Source organism: Lissotriton vulgaris, chromosome 1_1, assembly GCF_964263255.1.
Source record: "Lissotriton vulgaris chromosome 1_1, aLisVul1.2, whole genome shotgun sequence".
In the NCBI taxonomy this organism is placed as follows: domain Eukaryota; kingdom Metazoa; phylum Chordata; class Amphibia; order Caudata; family Salamandridae; genus Lissotriton; species Lissotriton vulgaris.
The window spans coordinates 136,909,602-136,935,067 of record NC_141685.1 but is presented as its reverse complement, the minus strand read 5'-3'; the positions used below and the strand labels follow the sequence as shown (position 1 = coordinate 136,935,067).

General features: G+C 48.5%; 1 pseudogene; it reads left to right on the top strand.

The window, feature by feature from the left end:
• Window positions 1–15,292: 15,292 nt before the first annotated feature.
• LOC147737789 (protein-L-histidine N-pros-methyltransferase pseudogene) lies at window positions 15,293–25,256 on the top strand (annotated as a pseudogene).
• The last annotated feature ends 210 nt before the right edge of the window (window positions 25,257–25,466 follow it).

Sequence of the window (25,466 nt, the reverse complement as noted above, 5' to 3'; positions counted from 1 at the left end):
CCCGCTTTCACTCCACCCTGTGCATAGAAACAGCTGCCTCTGCCCGCTTTCACTCCACCCTGTACATAGAAACAGCTGCCTCAACAGCTGCCTCTGCCCGCTTTCACTCCACCCTGTGCATAGACACAGCTGCCTCTGCCCGCTTTCACTCCACCCTGTGCATAGAAACAGCTGCCTCTGCCCGCTTTCATTCCACCCTGTGCATAGAAACAACTGCCTCTGCCCGCTTTCACTCCACCCTGTGCATAGAAACAGCTGCCTCTGCCCGCTTTCACTCCACCCTGTGCATAGAAACAGCTGTCTCTGCCCGCTTTCACTCCACCCTGTGCATAGAAACAGCTGCCTCTGCCCGCTTTCACTCCACCCTGTGCATAGAAACAGCTGCCTCTGCCCGCTTTCACTCCACCCTGTGCATAGAAACAGCTGTCTCTGCCCGCTTTCACTCCACCCTGTGCATAGAAACAACTGCCTCTGCCCGCTTTCACTCCACCCTGTGCATAGAAACAGCTGTCTCTGCCCGCTTTCACTCCACCCTGTGCATAGAAACAGCTGCCTCTGCCCGCTTTCACTCCACCCTGTGCATAGAAACAGCTGTCTCTGCCCGCTTTCACTCCACCCTGTGCATAGAAACAGCTGCCTCTGCCCGCTTTCACTCCACCCTGTGCATAGAAACAGCTGCCTCTGCCCGCTTTCACTCCACCCTGTGCATAGAAACAGCTGCCTCTGCCCGCTTTCACTCCACCCTGTACATAGAAACAGCTGCCTCAACAGCTGCCTCTGCCCGCTTTCACTCCACCCTGTGCATAGACACAGCTGCCTCTGCCCGCTTTCACTCCACCCTGTGCATAGAAACAGCTGCCTCTGCCCGCTTTCACTCCACCCTGTGCATAGAAACAACTGCCTCTGCCCGCTTTCACTCCACCCTGTGCATAGAAACAGCTGTCTCTGCCCGCTTTCACTCCACCCTGTGCATAGAAACAGCTGCCTCTGCCCGCTTTCACTCCACCCTGTGCATAGAAACAGCTGCCTCTGCCCGCTTTCACTCCACCCTGTCCCCTGCTGACTCTCTCTCTGTGCCCACCTCCCTCACTGTGCCCACCTCCCTCTCTGTGCCCACCTCTCTCTCTGTGCCCACCTCCCCTCTGTCACCTCCCTCCCACCTCCCTCTCCGTGCCCACCTCCCTCCCATCTCCCTCTCTGTGCCCACCTCCCTCTCTGTGCCCACCTCTCTTTGTGCCACCTCCCTCTCTGTGCCCACCTCCCTCTCTGTGTCAACCTCTATCTCTTGTGCCCACCTCTCTTTGTGCCACCTCCCTCTCTGTGCCCACCTCCCTCTCTGTGCCCACCTCCCTCTCTGTGCCCACCTCTCTCTCTGTGCCCACCTCTCTTTGTGCCACCTCCCTCTATGTGCCCACCTCCCTCTCTGTGCCCACCTCTCTCTCTTGTGCCCACCTCTCTTTCTTGTGCCCGCCTCCCTCTCTGTGCCCACCTCTCTCTCTGTGCCCACCTCCCTCTCTGTGCCCACCTCCCTCCCACCTCCCTCTCTGTGCCCACCTCCCTCCCACCTCTCTCTCTGTGCCCACCTCTCTTTGTGGCACCTCCCTCTATGTGTCCACCTCTCTCTCTGTGCCCACCTCCCTCTCTGTGCCCACCTCCCTCTCTGTGCCCACCTCTCTCTGTGCCCACCTCCCTCTCTGTGCCCACCTCTCTCTGTGCCCACCTCCCTCCCACCTCCCTCTCTGTGCCCACCTCTCCTTCTTGTGCCCGCCTCCCTCTCTGTGCCCACCTCTCTCTCTGTGCCCACCTCCCTCTCTGTGCCCACCTCCCTCCCACCTCTCTCTCTGTGCCCACCTCTCTTTGTGCCACCTCCCTCTCTGTGCTCACCTCTCTCTCTGTGCCCACCTCCCTCTCTGTGCCCACCTCTCTCTCTGTGCCCACCTCTCTCTCTCTGTGCCCACCTCCCGCTCTGTGCCCACCTCTCTCTCTGTGCCCACACCCCTCTCTGTGCCCACCTCCCTCTCTGTGCCCACCTCTCTCTCTCTGCCCACCTCCCTCTCTGTGCCCACCTCTCTCTCTGTGCCCACCTCCCTCTCTGTGCCCACCTCCCTCTCTGTGCCCACCTCCCTCTCTGTGCCCACCTCTCTCTCTCTGCCCACCTCTCTTTGTGCCACCTCTCTCTCTGTGCCCACCTCCCTCTCTGTGCCCACCTTCCTCTCTGTGCCCGCCTCCCTCTCTGTGCCCACCTCTCTCTCTGTGCCCACCTCCCTCTCTGTGCCCACCTCCCTCCCACCTCTCTCTCTGTGCCCACCTCTCTTTGTGCCACCTCCCTCTCTGTGCTCACCTCGCTCTCTGTGCCCACCTCCCTCTCTGTGCCCACCTCTCTCTCTGTGCCCACCACCCTCTCTGTGCCCACCTCCCTCCCACCTCTCTCTCTGTGCCCACCTCTCTTTGTGCCACCTCTCTCTCTGTGCCCACCTCCCTCTCTGTGCCCACCTCCCGCTCTGTGCCCACCTCTCTCTGTGCCCACACCCCTCTCTGTGCCCACCTCCCTCTCTGTGCCCACCTCTCTCTCTGTGCCCACCTCTCTCTCTGTGCCCACCTTCCTCTCTGTGCCCACCTCCCTCCCACCTCTCTCTCTGTGCCCACCTCTCTTTGTGCCACCTCTCTCTCTGTGCCCACCTCTCTCTCTGTGCCCACCTCCCTCTCCGTGCCCACCTCCCGCTCTGTGCCCACCTCTGTCTCTGTGCCCACACCCCTCTCTGTGCCCACCTCCCTCTCTGTGCCCACCTCTCTCTCTGTGCCCACCTCTCCCTCTCTGTGCCCACCTCTCTCTCTGTGCCCACCTCCCTCCCACCTCTCTCTGTGCCCACCTCCCTCTCTGTGCCCACCTCCCTCTCTGTGCCCACCTCTCTCTCTGTGCCCACCTCTCCCTCTCTGTGCCCACCCCCTCCCACCTCTCTCTCTGTGCCCACCTCCCTCTCTGTGCCCACCTCTCTCTCTCTGCCCACCTCTCCCTCTCTGTGCCCACCTCTCTCTCTGTGCCCATCTCCCTCTCTGTGCCCACCTCCCTCCCACCTCTCTCTCTGTGCCCACCTCTCTTTGTGGCACCTCCCTCTATGTGTCCACCTCTCTCTGTGCCCACCTCCCTCTCTGTGCCTATCTCCCTCTCTGTGCCCACCTCTCTCTCTGTGCCCACCTCCCTCTCTGTGCCCACCTCTCTCTGTGCCCACCTCCCTCCCACCTCCCTCTCTGTGCCCACCTCCCTCTCTGTGCCCACCTCTCTCTCTTGTGCCTACCTCTCCTTCTTGTGCCCGCCTCCCTCTCTGTGCCCACCTCTCTCTCTGTGCCCACCTCCCTCTCTGTGCCCACCTCCCTCCCACCTCTCTCTCTGTGCCCACCTCTCTTTGTGCCACCTCCCTCTCTGTTCTCACCTCTCTTTCTGTGCCCACCTCCCTCTCTGTGCCCACCTCTCTCTCTGTGCCCACCTCTCTCTCTCTGTGCCCGCCTCCCGCTCTGTGCCCACCTCTCTCTCTGTGCCCACACCCCTCTCTGTGCCCACCTCCCTCTCTGTGCCCACCTCTCTCTCTGTGCCCACCTCCCTCTCTGTGTCCGCCTCCCTCTCTGTGCCCACCTCTCTCTCTGTGCCCACCTCCCTCTCTGTGCCCACCTCCCTCCCACCTCCCTCTCTGTGTCCACCTCTCTCTCTGTGCCCACCTCCCTCTCTGTGCCCACCTCTCTTTGTGCCACCTCTCTCTCTGTGCCCACCTCTCTCTCTGTGCCCACCTCCCGCTCTGTGCCCACACCCCTCTCTGTGCCCACCTCTCTTTGTGCCACCTCTCTCTCTGTGCCCACCTCTCTCTCTGTGCCCACCTCCCGCTCTGTGCCCACACCCCTCTCTGTGCCCACCTCCCTCTCTGTGCCCACCTCTCTCTCTGTGCCCACCTCTCCCTCTCTGTGCCCTCCTCCCTCTCTGTGCCCACCTCTCTCTCTCTGCCCACCTCTCTTTGTGCCACCTCTCTCTCTGTGCTCACCTCTCTCTCTGTGCCCACCTCTCTCTCTGTGCCCACACCCCTCTCTGTGCCCACTTCCCTCTCTGTGCCCACCTCCCTCTCTGTGCCCACCTCTCCCTCTCTCTGCCCACCTCTCCCTCTCTGTGCCCACCTCTCTCTCTGTGCCCACCTCTCTCTCTCTGCCCACCTCTCCCTCTCTGTGCCCACCTCTCTCTCTGTGCCCACCTCTCTCTCTCTGTGCCCACCTCCCTCTCTGTGCCCACCTCTCCCTCTCTGTGCCCACCTCTCTCTCTGTGCCCACCTCTCTTTGTGCCACCTCCCTCTCTGTGCTCACCTCTCTCTCTGTGCCCACCTCTCTCTCTCTGCCCACCTCTCCCTCTCTGTGCCCACCTCCCTCTCTGTGCCCACCTCCCTCTCTGTGCCCACCTCCCTCTCTGTGCCCACCTCTTTCTCTGTGCCCATCTCCCTCTCTGTGCCCACCTCCCTCTCTGTGCCCACCTCCCGCTCTGTGCCCACCTCCCTCTGTGCCCACCTCCCTCTCTGTGCCCACCTCCCTCTCTGTGCCCACCTCTCTCTGAGCCCACCTCTCTCTCTGTGCCCACCTCTCTCTCTCTGCCCACCTCTCCCTCTCTGTGCCCACCTCCCTCTCTGTGCCCACCTCCCTCTCTGTGCCCACCTCCCTCTCTGTGCCCACCTCTTTCTCTGTGCCCATCTCCCTCTCTGTGCCCACCTCCCTCTCTGTGCCCACCTCCCGCTCTGTGCCCACCTCCCTCTGTGCCCACCTCCCTCTCTGTGCCCACCTCCCTCTCTGTGCCCACCTCTCTCTGAGCCCACCTCCCTCTCTGTGCCCACCTCCCTCTCTGTGCCCACCTCTCTCTGAGCCCACCTCTCTCTCTGTGCCCACCTCTCTCTCTGTGCCCACCTCTCTCTCTCTGTGCCCACCTCCCTCTCTGTGCCCACCTCTCCCTCTCTGTGCCCACCTCTCTCTCTGTGCCCACCTCTCTTTGTGCCACCTCCCTCTCTGTGCTCACCTCTCTCTCTGTGCCCACCTCTCTCTCTCTGCCCACCTCTCCCTCTCTGTGCCCACCTCCCTCTCTGTGCCCACCTCCCTCTCTGTGCCCACCTCCCTCTCTGTGCCCACCTCTTTCTCTGTGCCCATCTCCCTCTCTGTGCCCACCTCCCTCTCTGTGCCCACCTCCCGCTCTGTGCCCACCTCCCTCTGTGCCCACCTCCCTCTCTGTGCCCACCTCCCTCTCTGTGCCCACCTCTCTCTGAGCCCACCTCTCTCTCTGTGCCCACCTCTCTCTCTCTGCCCACCTCTCCCTCTCTGTGCCCACCTCCCTCTCTGTGCCCACCTCCCTCTCTGTGCCCACCTCCCTCTCTGTGCCCACCTCTTTCTCTGTGCCCATCTCCCTCTCTGTGCCCACCTCCCTCTCTGTGCCCACCTCCCGCTCTGTGCCCACCTCCCTCTGTGCCCACCTCCCTCTCTGTGCCCACCTCCCTCTCTGTGCCCACCTCTCTCTGAGCCCACCTCCCTCTCTGTGCCCACCTCCCTCTCTGTGCCCACCTCTCTCTGAGCCCACCTCTCTCTCTGTGCCCACCTCTCTCTCTGTGCCCACCTCTCTCTCTCTGTGCCCACCTCCCTCTCTGTGCCCACCTCTCCCTCTCTGTGCCCACCTCTCTCTCTGTGCCCACCTCTCTTTGTGCCACCTCCCTCTCTGTGCTCACCTCTCTCTCTGTGCCCACCTCTCTCTCTCTGCCCACCTCTCCCTCTCTGTGCCCACCTCCCTCTCTGTGCCCACCTCCCTCTCTGTGCCCACCTCCCTCTCTGTGCCCACCTCTTTCTCTGTGCCCATCTCCCTCTCTGTGCCCACCTCCCTCTCTGTGCCCACCTCCCGCTCTGTGCCCACCTCCCTCTGTGCCCACCTCCCTCTCTGTGCCCACCTCCCTCTCTGTGCCCACCTCTCTCTGAGCCCACCTCCCTCTCTGTGCCCACCTCTCCCTCTCTGTGCCCACCTCTCTCTCTGTGCCCACCTCTTTCTCTGTGCCCACCTCTTTCTCTGTGCCCACCTCCCTCCCACCTCCCTCTCTGTGCCCACCTCTCTCTGAGCCCACCTCCCTCTCTGTGCCCACCTCTCCCTCTCTGTGCCCACCTCTCTCTCTGTGCCCACCTCTTTCTCTGTGCCCACCTCTTTCTCTGTGCCCACCTCCCTCCCACCTCCCTCTCTGTGCCCACCTCTCTCTGTGCCCACTTCCCTCTCTGTGCCCACCTCTCTCTCTGTGCCCACCTCTCCCTCTCTGAGCCCACCTCCCTCTCTGTGCCCACCTCTCTCTCTGTGCCCTTTTCATTGTATCACATCTCTCAACTCCCATGCACATTCAAAAGGATGGTGGAGTGCACACATAGGCATGGAACCAAATAATAACTATAGTTAAATATCTACAAAGTTGCTAACAATACAAAGCAATTACACTGACTGTCCTTGTCAGGGGTCATTTCTGGGTCAGATCCATCAGTTGCACCGACATCTCTAAAGTGGACTTTACAGGATTGTGGGTATGCAGAGTGATGGTGACGCGCTACCTCTTCCCCTGGAGCCTCCCGACCTCTAGCGACAGGAGGGAGCGTTGCACCTCCCGCTCCTTCGCGCAGGCGCCTCGTTCTGCGTCACGTGACCCTGTGGCACCTTCCGGTGGCGCCTGCGAGAGCCTCCTTTCCTCAACGGCCGAGGAGACACGACCCCCATGAAGCTCTCATTTCAACCAATCACGGAGCTTCTTGAAAAGAAACCCTCCAAAAATTGAGAATGTTTCCGCGTTTCACGGCCCCTCGAAGTGCGCGTGATCAGCGGAACCTAAAGCTAATTATTCTGTATAAATGTTCTAACCGTTCGCGCATTCACGATAAAAATATCACCTTCTACTAATAGGGTGACTTTACAGCGGTGACGTGCCGGTCACTTTCATGAATGCGTTTGCGTGCACAACTACAAATACTCCTTCTGCTATTAAACAAACGCCTGTGTCGCCTGTACTGATGAATCGGGTGTTTGCCGCAGAGGCTTCTGGGTATGCAAATGTTTGTGACTGGCCACGCCCCCTCCAGTGACAGCAAGGTTCCTGCAGCAGCCCCATGGTTTCTTGTGCTCTGGATCCAGGCTGTGAAGAGTCTCAAAATCCAGCAATAAAGGGAATGTGTGAAGCTCATTTAATAGTGACAAAAAGTGACACTAGACGTCCCACCAGAAGTAATCCTGCTGAAATAAACAAAACAAGCATTGGCATAGCCAATTGGTCTTGCCTTTGGGAACTAATAAGTGTTAAGGCAGAGATATTGAGTTTGTGTTTGTTTTTAAGCTGTGTTGTGCAGAAGTCTGCAGTATGCTGAAATGTTATAATAAAGAAGTGTGAGAAGCATTTTTGTTAGTTTAGTTATGATACAAAATGACGATGATATAAAACTATTAATTAGAAGCAATGATTTGTGTTTTTTTTATGTTTGAATGCTGGCAACTTGTATCTGCCTGTTCCAATCGTTGCTTTTTATGGTGTTTATTGTGAAAGGAGTGGTATAAATAACAGGAGAGTGAAGGTTAGTTAGTTAGTGAGAGTGATAGATTTAGTGAGTGACTAAGTGAGAGATAGTGAGAAATTAACAGAGTTACTAAGAGTGATAAAATTAGTGAGAGAGTTAGTGAGTGAGTTAGTTAGTGAGAGAGAGTTATTAAGTTAGTGAGAGTGAGTGAGATTTAGTTAGTGAGAGTGAGAGAGTTAGTGAGTGAGTTATTGAGACTGAGTTAGTTATGATCATCAATTATAAGTGAAATGGAAATGTCAGAATTTCATTGCTCCGGTTTACTCCACCCAGGAGTAAAGAAAAAAAACAACTCCAGTAACCCATGTCATACACTAACTTTAATAGATGACTGACTGAGAAGAGGGGTGCAGAGAAGGATCTGGTTTATTCCAAGCCCCATCCAGTTAAGATGTAGTGGCAAGAAGGGGAATTTGCCTTTCTGCCCTGCAACAGACACCAGAGCTCGACGCCCTGGCAGTGGAGGGCAGGTAGGGGCAGTGGAGGGCAGGTAGAGGCAGTGGAGGGCAGGTAGAGGCAGTGGAGGGCAGGTAGGGGCAGTGGAGGGCAGGTACGGGCAGTGGAGGGCAGGTACGGGCATTGGAGGGCAGGTAGGGGCAGTGGAGGGCAGGTAGAGGCAGTGGAGGGCAGGTAGGGGCAGTGGAGGGCAGGTAGGGGCAGTGGAGGGCAGGTAGGGGCAGTGCAAGGATTTCAGTGGCGCAGGCGAGTAGTGCAAACAGTATGCATGGGAGGGGGTGGGCCAGGTGGATAGAAGGGACACCAGCAGGTAGCTACAAGGCCTTCGGCACCCACTCCACTCAAAAGCAGCCGGTGTGGAAGGAAATAGCAGGATGCACCGCACAGCACACACGGACTACAACTCCCACTCCACTCAAAAGCAGCCGGTGTGGAAGGAAAAAGCAGGATGCACCGCACAGCACACACGGCCTACAACTCCCACTCCACTCAAAAGCAGCCGGTGTGGAAGGAAAAAGCAGGATGCACCGCACAACACACACGGCCTACAACCCCACTGTACATGTCGAAGTGGCCGGTCACCTGTGAACTGTGGCAGCGCAAGCAAGCAGCATCTCGCCAACCTCTTAAGACACAGCAGAAGCCTTTCATGATCGTGGCCTCCCCCTAGCATGCACCTCACCCGATGAACAGCGCCTAGACACCGGCGCAGCGCTTCATAAAGGTTATTATTGTAGCAGACGAGACAGCTCTCGTGGTCTCACTTCACCAGATGGTGAATAGTGAGACTAGTACAATATAAGGCGAGGGAGACACTTCTAGGTGTGGCTTGTCCAAACAGATACTCTTGATGTTGAGGCTCAGTCTGCTGCCGGTGCTCGCCAGAGGTGCAGGACGAGACATTTGTGTCACAGATTCATGCAATCGTGGTTGCTTGGTAATATGCCCGTCTATGTTTGATGTTATGAAGGACCGTGCTTGTTTCTGCCTTTATGATGCAATCACCCATATGAAGGTTTACATGGGAGTGGTGCAGCCGTTTGAGCGTACTAGGCAGTCACCTACGACACAAGCTAACTGGGTCGCCAATATATATCTAAAGAACCCGGGGGCATATTATCAAGGGGGTTTATCTCCGCTTTTTTGGCTTTAAAAGCCAAGAAAGCGGAGATAAAATTATCTCCCTAATACCTAGCTGTCGCTAACACCAGTTAGCGACAGCTAGTAGGAGATAGCGACCATCTTGGGCCCCACTTTGCATGTCAGTGATATTTATCACTAATGGCATGCAAAGTGGGCGTGCCAAGATGTTAGCGACTGGAAACAGTCGCTAACATCGCTATCTCCTATTACCAACTTATGGAGATATTCGCGCTTTCATGGTACTTTCCTGAACGATAATTTTGGCTCATTCCCTAAGATTTTCTTTAAATCAGCATCTTGTTGTAGTATTGGCCAATATTTTTGTACACATCCTCGTATTTTCTGCGCCTCTTTGCTGTAGTTTAAGATCAGTCTTGGTGTATCATCTGTATTTTTCTTAGATTGTGGTTTTTGTACTAAGATCTCTGATCTTTTTTTAAACTTGATCTTGTCTACATTTTTGTTTATGCTATAAATAGGGGGGTTTTACCCAGACAAAGTTACGGGGACCTGGGTTATTTTTGTTTAGCTCTCTCTTTCTGTATCCTCTTCCTTCTAGTCTGGAGGCACATTTGGCAATCTGTTCATTTGCTTCTTCTTCTTTGGAGCAGTTTCTTTTCATCCTCACAAATTCTCCAAATGGAATGTTATTTATTACAGACCTCGGATGAAAACTCTTAGCGTGTAGGATGCTGTTGATGGCAATACTTTTTCTGTAAAGTGTTGTATTGATTTCATCATTCTCAATGTAGACTGTTATGTCCAAATAATCAATCCTGCTTTTGCTTGTGTTACATGTAAATGATAATCCTACATCATTGTTGTTCAATTTGGAAAAATATTGCATGAATTCTGTTTTCGTTCCGTTCCATATGAGGAATAGATCTTCGCTATATCTCGACCAAAGCATTATTTTTTCCAATTCATCTTTATTGCCAGGTCCCCATACCATCTCCTTCTCCCACCAACCCATTGTGAGGTTTGCATAATGGGGGGAGAAGGAAACTCCCATTGCGCATCCGCACAATTGTTGGTAAATATTGTGATTGAAGAGGAAAATGTTACTGTTCAAGCAGGTTTTGATTAGGGTTAACAACATGGCTGAGTGTTCCAGTTGTGACATGTTCCTTTGTTTCAAAAAGTAAGCGCAAGCATCCAATCCTGTTGTGTGTCGATTGATGTATATAGAGATACAACGTCTATTGTGACCAGTAGGAAGGCAGGATTCCAGGAAATTCCAGATAGTATGCGTAAGAAATCCCCAGTATCTTGAACATCTGAGGTTAGATTTTTTACCATAGGAGCTAAATATTGGTCCACATAATAGGAGATGTTTTCGTATATGGAATCACATGAGGACACGATTGGCCTACCTGGCGGATCAATCAGAGTCTTGTGCACCTTTGGCAGAAAATATATTGTTGGCATAGTGGGATTTTCTTTCCAAAGGTATTTTAATTCCTCAGTGCCCAAAAGATTTTGTTCCTGCCATTCATCCAGCATGTTTTTCAATTCCTTTTGCATATTTTTGATTGGATTGGATGTACATTTTTTATACTTGGTCCCATCATCTAGCTGTCGATGATATATATATCAGCTCCAAAAGGTCGGCTTGGGATCACCAGTACCTCAGCGATCAAACACAAAAGACCAACGAATCCCAGATGATGCAAAGGATATTTTTATTCCTGAGAGTTCATCAGCGTGGCAGACGACGCGTTTCAGACAGTTGCCCTTGATCACATCAGAAATTTTCCCACAATGCCCTCTTTTTAACTGAACGTGTACACACCATGTGACAAATAAAAATAAACAAAATACTAGTAGGCAAAGTCAGAATGTGAACATCGGGGGTTTGCAGCCATTACACATTAGTAAATATAATGGTCATTTGGAACATATCATAGAATTTCAATACCTGCATCAATGCTTGTTATACGGTTCTATATAAGCAAAGTCTTTAAAGTGCGTTTCAGTCGTGCAGTTACACGTGTGCAAAATATATATATACATCGCAGTTGTAAATATGACACTATAAATATACATATAAATATTAAAAAAATATATATATATGTATATAGAATATGAATCATTTCATGGTTTAAAAAGTAATAATGTACATCCTTAAAACCATCCTAAAAAAAGATTTTTATACATTTCATCATTATAATGGTCCCATTGGGATTTGCAATACAATAGCAATGTAAACTTCACTGACCAATGTGCAACTCTACGCATAAGATTAAAGTGCTGCTAGGAACTCAGTCTATGTCAATAAAAACACAATTCACATCTAATATATTTACAAATTAGCCAACATTGGGGACATCGAATTCTGATGGCAATCCCTTGTGCAATGACTTTGTGTATCCTACTTGTGGGAGGAAAACAATTCCTCTCCCCCATGGGTTTAAAGTGCAACCTGTGTGGTGCATGAGAATCATGGATCCATCACTGCAAAAAGTTAAGAAAAGGAAATGAATTAAGTAAGTATTGGGTGTTGGACAGAAACTGAACATGGATAGATTGTGTCACAGGAGGGCTTAAACAGGAGCACTTTCCAAAATTCTGCCAATAGTATGGGGTGACTGGGCTGTAATATAACCGAGTACCTATACCAAGTAGGATTCTTTCCTTACAGGAAGTGGTACAGGTCTTCCGTAGTGTTCAGCCCATTTGGTACCTTGGAATCTAATTCTAAAATCCTTTTCGATTCCAATTGCCGACGCATCCTATCCCTGTCCCCTCCCCTTCTAGGTCTTGGAACTGAGGAAAGGACAAAGTAGCTAAGACACTGTAGATCATTCCCATGTACACTATTAAAGTGTCTAGCCACGGGTTGGAGCTGTCGTTATTAACGATTGCCCGAATGTGCTGCAATATCCTGGCATGCATCAGAAGCCTGGTACTTCCCACGTACCTCAGGCCACAGGTGCATGCCAGAACATAAACAGCATACTCTGTTTTGCAACCGTAGTTTCCTTTAATTGGCAATGGTGTAGGGCTAAATGGAGTGGTATAATATTGGGTGTTAACCCCAAATTTGCATGCCCTGCAACTGGTACATTTATAAAACCCCAGCCGGGGTGGGAACCAAGACTTCTTTTTAGACAGTTCTGGGAAAGGATTGGAAATATGAGTACATAGGGAGGGTCTCCTCCGAAACGTAATATTAGGTGAATCTGGCAGATGATATGATAACACTGCATCTGTTTTTAATATAGGCCAACTTTTGGTTAAGATGGACCGGATCTTCCTGTCCTGGCAACTATATGCAGTGACGAACCTGATGGTAGATTCAGCCGAATCTTCCATGGTCCCCATATTTGGGATCACTGGTTTGAACAGTGTTTCTCTGGGTCTCAGTTTCATTTTAATGACCGCTCTTTTCAATATATTTTCCTTATATCCTCGCTCTCTGAATCTGTCTAGTGCTTCAGTAGTGCAGACAGCCAATTTCTCATCGCTACTGCATATTCTTTTCAGGCGGAGTAACTCCCCATAGGGGATATTGTCTATGACATGACAGGGATAGGCACTTGTGGCATGCAGGGTTGTGTTCCCCGATGTGTCTTTTCTATGAAGGGTGGTGGCCAGTTTACCTGCTTTGTGAAAAACCTTGACGTCTAAGAAGTCCACTGCTGTTTTACTCATGTGATATGTGAACATGAGATTTTCCTCATTGTTATTTAGCGTCATAATGAATTCTTTCACACTTTTTTCAACACCCCTCCAAATTAAAAACACATTGTCAATAAAACGAACCCACATTTCTACATGTTTTGCGAACACTGTGTGGTGTTTCCCCATGAGGACCCGCTTTTCCCACCAGCCCACGTGTAAACACGCGTAGCTGGGAGAAAAGCAGGCCACCATGGCAACACCTCTTTTTTGCACGTAGACATCAATATATATATGTACGTTTTATTATACAGGTAAATGAATGGTAATTTTTTTTTTCTAAGGCAGATTTGATTTAAAGTAAATAAACATGTTACTTTTCTTAGATATTACAAGGATTTCTTTATTATATTTGTTTTTTAAAGTGGCATTTCTTGTAGAGTTTGTTTATTGCATCTATTAGTATATATGATGTCACAGGTTGCAGGCCAATATTCCATCAAATCATCTATCAAGTCTTCTGTAGGCATGAGCAGTAATTTCATTCCATGAAGCAGAAACAGTTATTAACCTGCACCCACAAATGCTTGAATAATCCAACTTTACATGCTTATAAACATACATTTAATTCACAATGATGGACTAATAACTTCAGACAATGAGAGACGTGATGATTTTGGGGTCCCCTCTAACCTAGGGGGAGGACCAAGCAGATGCCTTAAGCACAAAGAGCATATCATTCTGATCAATTCCGTGGTGGTCCCATTCTCTTAAAACCACCCCAAGCACAGTTATGGGCAAAGATACAATGAAAAGCCCCTGCAAAGCATTGTGGGATAAGATTAGCATCATTATTAGCATTCATGAAAGGGTTTCAATGTTTTTGAATTTTACTTATCAGGGACATCTTGGGACGACGAGGTGAACTGCAGCTTGATGCATAATATTTTAAATGCTATTGCATTTGCCTCATCAGCGACATCTTGGGACAACGAGGTGAACTGCAGCTTGATGTATAATATTTTAAATGCTATTGCATTTGCCTCATCAGCGACATCTTGGGACAAGGAGGTGAACTGCAGCTCTTTGAGGGTGCTGTGAGTGTGCTCAAGAGTGAGGTTTAAAATACTGTCCTAGGGGTCCCAATGACTGTTTTAATGGTGGGCCCCAGGCAGTCAATAAAAACAAAGGCTTTTGGACGTGCATGGTGGGCTTCTGGCCTCTGACGTCCTGTGCTGTCAACTAGTTTCAGCCAGGCATTTTCTTCTACTGGCTTTCTTCTGGACCTTATATGTATTGGGTGTTACAGGGGTTTGTATGAGTTTGTCAGTGCCCTGTGTGTAAAGCACACGCTACGGTGCTTATATGTGCAAGAGGTGTTTCCTCTTGAGTTGTACCTGTGGGGGTAAAGAAAACAGACATAACATTTAAGTAAAGGCTCCTTGTAGCGGGCTAAAAGCATTCAGTGAGGCCGCGCTGGGGGCCTAGAGGTGATCACGGACAAGGCGGTTGTGTTGGCGTCAGTGGCGGGTAGTGAAAGTGTGGCCGATCTCACAATATGCGTTAATGTATGTGAAATTAATCCTAAGTACCGTAACCGAAGTAAACAGTGGTGAAGGAATAAAACATTAAAAGGGGAGTTGTTTACGCTATTTTTAAAACAATGACGAAATAAAATAAATCTTCCCTCCACCCACTGAACCTGAAGCCAAAATGCAGGAAATAGCCTTAGCGATGTGTCCCTGTGTCACCAGGATCGAAGAACTGTGTTGTGAGATGGCAAATGCTGCAACCGCCACAGAGGTAGTGACCTGTGACTTTGGGGAGGTCCCATACTAAATGTAGTGTAGGGTTGGTGGTGGTTTCCGTGGTTCTAGGCCGTGTAGAGATGAGTTGATCCCGTAGGCTGTTTGATTTTTTGTAGGCAAAGAGGGGCAGGTCCCAGTCTCGTTTTCCTGTGTTGATGATTCTCCAATTTTTCTTGATGATTTTACCCACTGAATTGGAGTTAGGGTTGTTCGTGGTGACACAGGTCAATGGTGTTATTGTTTCTTGATGGGTCGGTGTTTCCAGGAGGGCATCTCTATTTCGTTTTTTTGCCCGTTTCTTGGTCCTGTCGATGATCCTTCTTGGATAGCCTCGTTGTTGTAGTCTGTGGGAAGAGTCTGTGGCCTGTGTGTTGTAGTCCTCCTTATTGCTGCAATTGTGCCTTATGCGTAGAAATTGGCCATAGGGCAGGTTCTCCCTTAGTGGTCGTGGGTGGAAACTTTCAAAGGCCAGTAGTGAATTTCTTGCTGTGGGTTTGTAGTACGTGGTGGTTGATAGTTTGCCATTGGTGGCCTTGATCAGTAGGTCCAGGAAAGGTAACTGGTCTTTGCTGCTGGTGTACGTGAAGCGTAGGTAGGGATCACGTGAGTTGAGCCAGGTCAGGAAGTTCTTCAAGGACTCCTCCGAGCCTTCCCAAATCATGAAGACGTCATCAATGTATCAGCGCCAGAAAAGTATTGATTCCGTGAAAGGGTTGTTGGGTTCGAGGATATGTGACTGTTCCAGGTGGTGGACGTATAGCCCCGCCACACTGGGCGCAAAAATACTGACCATGGATGTTCCGTTTGTTTGGAGGTAGTATGTGCCCTCAAATTCAAAAAAGTTCTATTTAATGCCAATCTTGCGCAGTCTAGGACAAATTCCCTTGGTGTCGTGTGTTCCCATTGTGAGTTGGTCAGGGTTTCTTCTAGGACCTTGAGGGTGACATCTTGGGGCAGGCTTGTGTACAGGCTTTCAATGTCCAGTCCCACAAGTAACTGGGTTGTGGGGTCAAAATCCAGGTCTAGAAGGAGGGACAGGAGATGTTTGGTGTCCTTGATGTAAGTGGTCGCTGCCTGTACTAGAGGGTTAAGAAAAAAGTCACAGAACCTTGAGAAGGGTTCAAGGAGTGAGTTGCAGCCTGAGACAATCGGTCGTCCTGGGGGTGGTCTCGTTTCCTTGTGTACTTTTGGTACTGTGTAAAAGTACGGTATCCAGGCTTGTGTGTTGCAGATGAAGGTAGCCTCCTCTTTGGAGATGTGGTTGTTGTCTGCCGCTGTGGTCACCAGGTTGGTGATTGCTAGCTTGAGCTGATTAGAAGGGTCGCCATTGAGGCGTCTGTAATTGCGGTTGTCATCAAGGACTCTCTGGCACTCCGCTCAGTAAGCCTCGGTGTCTTGTATCTCAATCCCACCGCCTTTGTCGGCGGGTTTAATGGTAATGTTGTTGTTGTCTCGGAGGGTTTTCAGTGCTGCCCGTTCTTCTTTTGATAGGTTGTTGTAAGTCTCTGATTGATTGGTTTTCTCTACTTCATTGTAGACGGCCTGCTGGAAGGCAATGATCTCTACAGGTATACTGAAAGGTGGAGGCTTGAATGTAGATTTGGGTCGTAGACCAGTCTCATTGGTTTCCCTTGTGTCATTATTGGTGTCTTGTCTTTCAAAAAAGACGCGGAGCTTCAACTTCTGGAAGAATTCGGCTAGTTCGGTATGCAGGAGGAATTTGTCAACTCTCTTGGTAGGGACAAATATTTTGGTACGTCAGTATGTGCGAGTGAGGAAACCAGGCCTAGTGGAAAAGGGGGCACCTCGTTGGTCTGATCCATTGAGGATCATAAAGGTGTTGGAAGGTGCAGTGAAACTTAAAGATGGGAGAGTGCGGAATTTATGCCATGTGAGTGAGTGCAAGGAGGTTAGCGGATGTAGGAGTGTAGGGTCTGCTTCCTATGGTTACCCCCACTTTTTGCTGTGTTTCGCTGGTTTAGCTACTTTAGTCTGGCTGTGGCCCTGCTAATCAGGACCACAGCCTAGCTGTTCCCTCTCTAAATTGGTTACATGTACTTTAGGTACACTCCAGATTGGTTACTGGGTTACCCTTGTGAGTCCCTAGTATATTGTACCTTAGGTACCAAGGTCATAGGTACCCCAGAGGCCTACCAGGGGCTGAAGCATGTGTTATGCCACCCCTGGGAAGACTTCAATAATGGCACCACAGGTCAGCACGTGCAGCCTGGGTAAGGTGGTGTAAGCACCCCTTACTTAGATATAGTATACCTATATCAATATTACCTACTGGCGGTCGCCAGTAGGTAGTTATAGTTAGGATCTACTTTCCATAGGAAATCCGCAACATTCTATTGGGAATAACTTTGGCGCCGGTGGATGAATCTTCGCGAATTTCTCAAAGTTCCTGGCCCGCTCTGCTCCGCTTCTTCCCTGAAAATGTGGGGGGGATTCGTCAAGCGGGGGCCGAGATAAAAGGGGGGTCCCAAAATGTGTTTTTTCCATGTTAATTTCCATAGGGCGGTCAAACTCACTTTTAGCCCGAACGGCTGAATGGATTTCCACCAAACTTGGCAAAATTGTAGGGACTGGTAGCCGGATGTGCCTTTGCTATGTCTCAAGATATGTGCTCCAGTGGATTTTGAGTAATTTAGGTTCAAAAAAATATATAGATCTATAAGCGCGCCCCGGTACGCGCACCGGGCATGCTACGCGACTTGTGCACGGAAAACTGATTGGCTCTCGGGTGTCTGTAAACATTCCAAACAGTCCGGAGCGGCCGCCATCTTGTGTCTCGGTAAAATTGAGACACAAGAGGTGGCAAAAACAAAGGGGGAAATGGCCATAAGGGGGCTGAGTAAACCCCCCCTGCCCTCCTAGGTTTGATGTGGGGGCCATAAAAGGGCCCCGCGGGGCGAAATAAATTTTTATTTTTTTTCGATTTGCGCGGGGGGAGCGCCCGGTATGCGCACCGGGGAGCGTACCGGGGTGCGTACCATAGGGAAAAAAGAATGACAGAGTTTTCAAAAAATGTAGCATTTTTTTATAAAATGGAGGTAGTTCTAAAAAGAACTGTTTTTTTTCTTCTTTTTGTTGTTTTATATTTTTTTATAGTTTTTTGGAACATTTTTTACTTTTTTTGGCTTTTCTGAACACTTTTATTTTTTTTGTATTTTTTATGGGGAGAAACAAAAAACAGGGAATTGTAAATGGCTCAACTGGAGCAAAAAAAATCAGGAACATTTAGGGTTTTCTTGGACACTTATGGTTATCACCAGCAACCATGATAAGTTTGATACTTTGCTCACCATAGCAAAGTGTCTTGTTACAATATTTGCACACGATTTTGTAATTGGCAAACTTAGGTTGAATAGTAGCCAATGTGTCTCTTACCCCCGGACCCGATGGAGTGGGTTGTTTTGATGTTGAGCGTCTAGACGTTGATGGGGGTAGCTTACTGCAGAGGTCCCTTAACTCTGCATTAGAATAATTGTTTGGATGCAATCATTGTATGATTCCCGAAGGAATACTTATTGTTAGGGTTCCCCCTGGACAACTCAGCATCACAAATTAAACAAGTCACCTTTACAGCGTTCACTTTTTTAAAACCCCTTGGGATTTTGTAGAACTCCCAAATAAAGTGCTCTTTTGGTTGGTAGGGCTGTTTATTTTCAGGCAGGAATTCCCTTCTCTGTTCCTCCTCTTCATCATTCTCCTCCTCATCCTCTTGACCGCCAATGTAATCTTCTGGTGGTCTTTTAGATGGTGGTGGTGGTGGGGCAGATCCTCCAGCTGCTGCTGCTAATGTAGCCATTTCAAACTAGTAAAGAGTAGAGATAGAACTCCAAAAAGGTCTTCCTCAGTCAAAAGACAAAGTCAGAATAAGGAAAAAAGGTGGGGGCTTTCATCATTTGGAAAACAAAACTGTTCTGGACCAATGAAAAGTGTTATTTTCAAGTCACATGACACAGGCTTTCATCATTTGGAAACCAAAACTGATCTGCACCAATGAAAAGTGTTATTTTCAGATCACATGACCTGACGCGCTTACGCTACGCGCCCCGGGGCACGCGTCGTAAGCGCATCGAGACGTTGCGCGATCGTATGCGATTGCGTGCTTCCGGGTGCGCTTACGCAGTTCGTCATATGGCACATCACGCGACTGCGCGAAACGTCACGATGTTGTTTTCGTTCGCGGCAATAGCGCTAATGGGACGCTCCCCGGTATGCGCCCTGGGGCGCGCTGCAAAATTGCGCTGACCGGGGCGCTCCCCGGTATGCGCCCCGGGAGCGCTCCGGGGCAAATAAAAAAAAAATATATATATATAAAAAATATTATTACATAATTATACAATATAAAATTTGTTATGAAAAATATTACTTTTCATACCTATAAAGATTTGCTATTAAAAAACCATTGAAATTCACTGAAAAAGCCATAGGTTTCACACCAGTTATAGTTAGGAATTAGCATTTAAAAAACCTATTAAATTCACTGAAAAAACCATAGGTTTCACACCAGTTATAGTTATCTGGAAATTTTACTTGCATAAAACAATTGAAATTCCCACGTTATAGTTAGTTGTACTCACTATAACTTGCGCGTGCAATGCACTGCTGATGACGTCACATATTACATCACTCATGACATGGTCAGTGACATCACTCATGACATCACTGATGACACCATCCTTGTGACAGAGTGACAGACCTCCTTTCACTGTAATGTAACTCTTGAAACACATATTCAAAAATAGAAATTTAAATTTACAAAAAAATAGACATACAGATATCAGTTACAACAACCAATTTAGTAATTCCACCATCTATATACACATCCACTCATTCACCAACAGTTCTATATAATCACTCATACGTATACTCACTCATCATATGTAGTGATACACCTATACATCCTGTTACACACCGACAGTCATCCATAAGTTACTCACACACATACTCACACATGCAACTAAACTATTGAACATCCATTTATTTGCATATAGAGCAATACACACACTACCACCTTACTTCTATGGAAATTTACACATATTTATTCTCTTAAACAATCACTTATAGAAACACATACTTATTTAAACAGGAACTCTTACAATCTCTTACTATCACATATACTCACTTATATGCATCAATATTCACATATTCTAGATTAAAACATATGTAGTTACTGATAAAGACACTAGTGAGACAGTCATCCACTCAGTAACACACACATATACACACTATTCCACCATACAGTCCTGCACATATGCCGTCTTCAAAATACATACAGAGAGTCAGTCACTCATGCATCAATGTTGTAAGTAATACCCACACTAAACAATACAGACCCTCATACTGATACTAAAAAAACATCTAATAACTCATATAGATACACATGTAGTTACTCACCAACCCATGCAGCCACGTATATACAAAGTGAAACACTAATACATATATTTAAATATTTAAACATTACTCACTAATATTTATTTTTCAGAAAGACACACATTCACTGGATGGTGTCATCAGTGATGTAATGAGTGATGTCACTGACCATGTCATGAGTGATGTAATATGTGATGTCATCAGCAGTGCATTGCACGCGCAGGTTATAGTGAGTCCAACTAACTATAACGTGGGAATTTCAATGGTTTTATGCGAGTAAAATTTCCAGATAACTATAACTGGTTTCAAACCTATGTTTTTTTAGTGAATTTAATAGGTTTTTTAAATGCTAATTCCTAACTATAACTGGTGTGAAACCTATGTTTTTTCATATATATATTCACTGAAAAAAACATAGGTTTCAGGCCTTATATAGTTAGGAATTAGCATTTAAAAAACCATTGAAATTGCTCCTATATAGTTAGTTGTACTAACTATATTTCGCGCACCCGCAATCCACTGCTGATGATGTCACATATTACATCATTCATGACATGGTCAGTGACATCACTGATGACATAATTCATGTGATAATATGATGCACCTCCTTACACTCTAATATAACCTTTGATACACCCAGTGACGCCAATTAGTTGTAATATAACTAGTGAGGCCTGGGTGAATCATTTTACAACTATTTACTGTGCCCCACCGGAATCTGAATTGACTCCTATCTCTGGCGACCCTAAACCACTAGATATTGACATTGCAGAGGTAACGGAGGCTATAGACCAAAGTCTTGGCAATAAAGCGCCTGGTCCCCACGGGCTGCCGATAGACTTGATTAAGTGGATCCCGGCATTCTGGGCCACCTTACTTTTGAACATTTTTAATAACCTGACTTAGTAAGGATTCCTGATACATGGGCCAGAAGCATATTTGTACCAATTTGTAAAAAAGGCGACAGATCACTACCGTGTAATTATCGCCCAATCTCCCTAATAGATAACACCCTTAAAATATTAGGTCGAGTTCTTTAGTAGAATTCCACCCTTCTAGAGGGAGAAGACATGTACACACTGGTATACCCGGTAAATGTTTAAAAGAGCCTCAGCATCACAAAATGGATCCTGCTGCCACAGACACGTGTCTGACCTCCTGCTGCTGGACGAAACTCCGGCAGGGTAGGCCTGGTCAATAGGTTTCCTGTCCAGGGAGTTGCCTGCACCTCCCCAGACAGGCTTTAGTGTATTTGGGCAGGGTGGGTTGCATTGAGTTGGCAGGGTGGGTTGCATTCAGTGAATGCTTTTCAGACACTGCCTGGGGCACACAAAGTGGCCCATGCATTTCCCAGTTCAAACCGGTTGCTGGGGCACTCAGCCCCAGCTCTGGCGTGAAACTGGACAAGGGGGATGGGAATAGCCACCCCTCCCCAGGTCCTCCCATAGGTGGGACCCTAGAGTTAGTCCAACCCCTAAACTTAGTATAAATATCGGAACCCAGTCACTGAGACTTTAGATTACCCTGGACGAAACTCTGAAACATATATCTTGGATTTGTGACATTCCATATCGACTGGAAGATGGAATAAATCTCCCTTAGGATCAAGGAGTGACTCCCCTGTTCAAACAGTCACCAAAGAAGCATCTTGCCGGTCTGCATTTTCAAGGCTCCTCACGGATCCCGAAGAATCTGTGACACAGGACACAGACTTCCAGACATTTCCTGAAGTTGTGCATTGGGCTACTTGTAGTCCAAGCCCTGAGCACCTTTTGCTTTGAAGATTGTGGGCCTACACTCCACGAGTGTTCCGTGGGCCCGCTTTCAGCATTTCCGCTCAAGGTGCATTCATGATCCCTAGTCCGTTGGCTAGTGGGTCCCCCTGAAGGAATCTACTTTGTTTCTACGGCTTCCCTGGTTGCCCCAGATGTGCCCTGACTCCCCTCCAAAGGGTGAGTTCCTCAGACCTTGCTGGTCTGCACCGAAGCAAATCTTGTCATCTTGTCATCTTGCGTGGGTTGCTGTTGCCAAGGCTTGTTAGGTTCAATCCAGATTTGTTGTTTGTTTCTTTACTCCTGGGTGGAGTAAACCGGAGCAATGAAATTCTGACATTTCAATTTCACTTATAATTGGTGATCATAACTAGCTCACTCTCAATAACTCACTCGCTAACTCTCTCACTCGCACTAACTAAATCTCACTCTCTCTCTCACTAACTCAATAACTCTCTCTCACTAACTAACTCACTCGCTAACTCTCTCACTCTCACTAAATCTCTCACTCTCTCTCACTAACTTAAAAACTCTTTCTCACTAAGTCACTTGCTAACTCTCTCACTCTCACTAACTAAATCTCACTCTCTCTTACTCAATAACTCTCTCTCACTAACTCACTCACTAACTCTCTCATTAACTCTCTCACTAATTTTATCACTCTTACTAACTCTCTCAATTTCTCACTATCTCTCACTAATTAACTCACTAAATCTATCACTCTCACTAATTAACTAACTTTCTCTCTCCTGTTATTTATACCCACCCCTTTAACAATAAACACCATAAAAAGCAACGATTAGAACAGGCAGATACAAGTTGCCAGCATTCAAACATAAAAAAAACCTCAAATCATTACTTCTAATTAATAGTTTTTTATTATATTCATTTTGTATCATAACTAAACTAACAAAAATGCTTTTCACACGTCTTTATTATAACATTTCAGCATACTGCAGACTTCTGCACATCACAGCTTAAATACAAACACAAACTCAATATATCTGCCTTAATACTTATTAGTTCCCAAAGGCAAGACCTATTGGCTATGCCAATGCTTGTTTTCTTTATTCCAGCAGCATTACTTCTAGTGGGTCTTCTAGTGTCACCTTTTGTCACTATTGAATTAGCTTCACACATTCCCTTTATTGCTCGATTTTGAGACTCTTCACCCCCTGGACCCAGAGCACAAGTCACCATGGGGCTGCTGCAGGAGCCTTGCTGTCACTGAGGGGGCGTGCCTAAGCACCATCATTTGCATACCCAGAAGCCTCTGCGGCAAACTCCTGATTAATTACTACAGGCGACACAGGCGTCTGTTTAACAGGAGAAGGAGCGTGTGTAGCTGTGCACCAAGAAACATTCATGAGAGCGACTGACACGTCACCGGTGTAAAGTCACCCTACTAGTAGTAAGTTATATTTTTTGTCGTGATTGCGCGAACCATCCTCAATTGTAATGTTTCAAATGAACTCATTTCCGCTGTTCACGCGCACTTCGAGGGGCCGTGAGAAGCGGAGCTTTCATCAATTTTTAGAGGGTTTCTATACAAGAAACTCCGTACTTTGTTAAAATGTGAGTTTACTGGGACAATTGGGCCTCCTCGGCCGCTGACGGGAGGTGGAACCCGCAGGCGCTACCGGAAGGCGTCACAGGGTCACGTGACGCAGTACGAGGCGCCTGCGCGAAGGAGCGGGAGTTGCACCGCTCCCTCCTGTCGCTAGAGGTCAAGAGGCTCGAGAGTAAGAGTCAGCGCATCATTCCTAATCTGCATACCCACAATCCTGTGCGCGCCTCATAATGCTGCTTTACTCTCATTCTAAATGCAGGGCTTTTTGTGGCATTTGAAACGATAAAAAGCGGACATTTAAGAACGAAGAGGCCAGAGTATCAGTCTTCTAGTGGGAAGGCACGAATCATAGTCAGGCACACTACTCTTCTAAGGGAAGTTAATGGGTAAATAGCTGCTTTCAATAAGCATCGGTCATATTAATTAAAACAGTCAATGGCATGATGTGTAGGTTCGGTGCGATGGGACAGACCGGCTGCCTGCTCGGGATGTCGCCCAGCTCCTGCCCTTCATTGAACAGATGAGATTGTTCCTGGGCTGGTTGCTCGTCTGTTCCTGGGCCGGTTGCTCGGTTGTTCCTGGGCTGGTTGCTCGGTTGTTCCTGGGCCGGTTGTTCCTGGGCCGGTTGCTCTGTTGTTCCTGGGCTGGTTGCTCGGTTGTTCCTGGCTGGTTGCTCGGTTATTCCGGGCCGGTTGTTCCTGGGCCGGTTGCTCGGTTGTTCCTGGGCTGTTTGCTCGGTTGTTCCTGGGCTGGTTGCTCGGTTGTTCCTGGGCCGGTTGCTCGGTTGTTCCTGGGCTGGTTGCTCTGTTGCTCCTGGGCTGGTTGCTCGGTTGTTCCTGGCTGGTTGCTCGGTTGTTCCTGGCCGGTTGCTCGGCGGTTCCTGGGCCGGTTGCTCGGTTGTTCCTGGGCTGGTTGCTCGGTTGTTCCTGGGCTGGTTGCTCGGTTGTTCCTGGGCTGGTTGCTCGGTTGTTCCTGAGCTGGTTGCTCGGTTGTTCCTGGCTGGTTGCTCGGTTGTTCCTGGGCTGGTTGCTCGGCTGTGTTGTACCGCTGCTGGCCCTGAAAAGGATGTGGACCACCTGAGGAGCCCTGTTAAACTCCCGCTGGCTGTCCATACAACTATATCACTCTTTCATGTCATCTGTTTTTAGCATGTTTCTTTCTAGGACTTCAATCAATGGGTTGCTTGGAAGTGGCTCCATGTTTGTGTTTTCGCCAGAACAGTTTCAAAGACTTCTTAAAATAAAGCCAGGCTGGAAATCTTACAGGCTTCTTGATTTAGGAGATGGAGAAGTTACGAAAGTCATGAGCCCTCATTTCGAAGAAATCTACGTAACAGAGATATCGCAAACTATGATATGGCAACTTCAGAAAAAAAAGTACAGGGTACTTGAAATAGACAAACGGCAGAACACAGGATTCCAATATGAATCTTCTCGATCGCTGCGATCGACCTGTGACTTTATTGAAAGAAATCCCAAATGTACTGGAGCCAATTAGGGGCCGAGTCATTCTTGCACTGGTTCTTCCCTTTCACCCATATGTGGAAAATGATCTACTGCAAGCTGGAGACAGAACACCGCCCACATGTGAGGCACCTGAAACAGCAGAGGCTGAAGATGCGGATGAAGCAGTGCTCTCATTCACTTGCACGTGGGTCATCTCCACATTCAAGTGTCCGAAGTTATGGAAGTCAACGGGAAGGTTTGGGAGGAGCAGGTGAACAGCCTGACTGAAGTTTTCCATGAGGCAGGATTCCCCGTCGAGGCAATAAAGATGTGTTTCCTCTTAGTGTGCCTGAAGGACATTGCTTTATACGGAATCATCATTTTTATCAGCTCGCACCCCGACAGTGCAGACTGCGCTCCCGACAAGAGTGGACATATTTTTTATACTTAACTGCACTATAGATCGTAACCAAACAGAATCAATACAGTGGATACAGTGTGACAGACTGCTTTTTCTTCCTTTTTTTTTTATTATGGAAAACAAGTGAAGACTGGCACTTACTTCAACGCATTGTTGAATATATAGGGGCAGATTTATGAGGCCCTTGCGCCACGTTTACGCCGCTGTTGCGCCACGCAAGGCGGCGTAAACGTGGCGCAT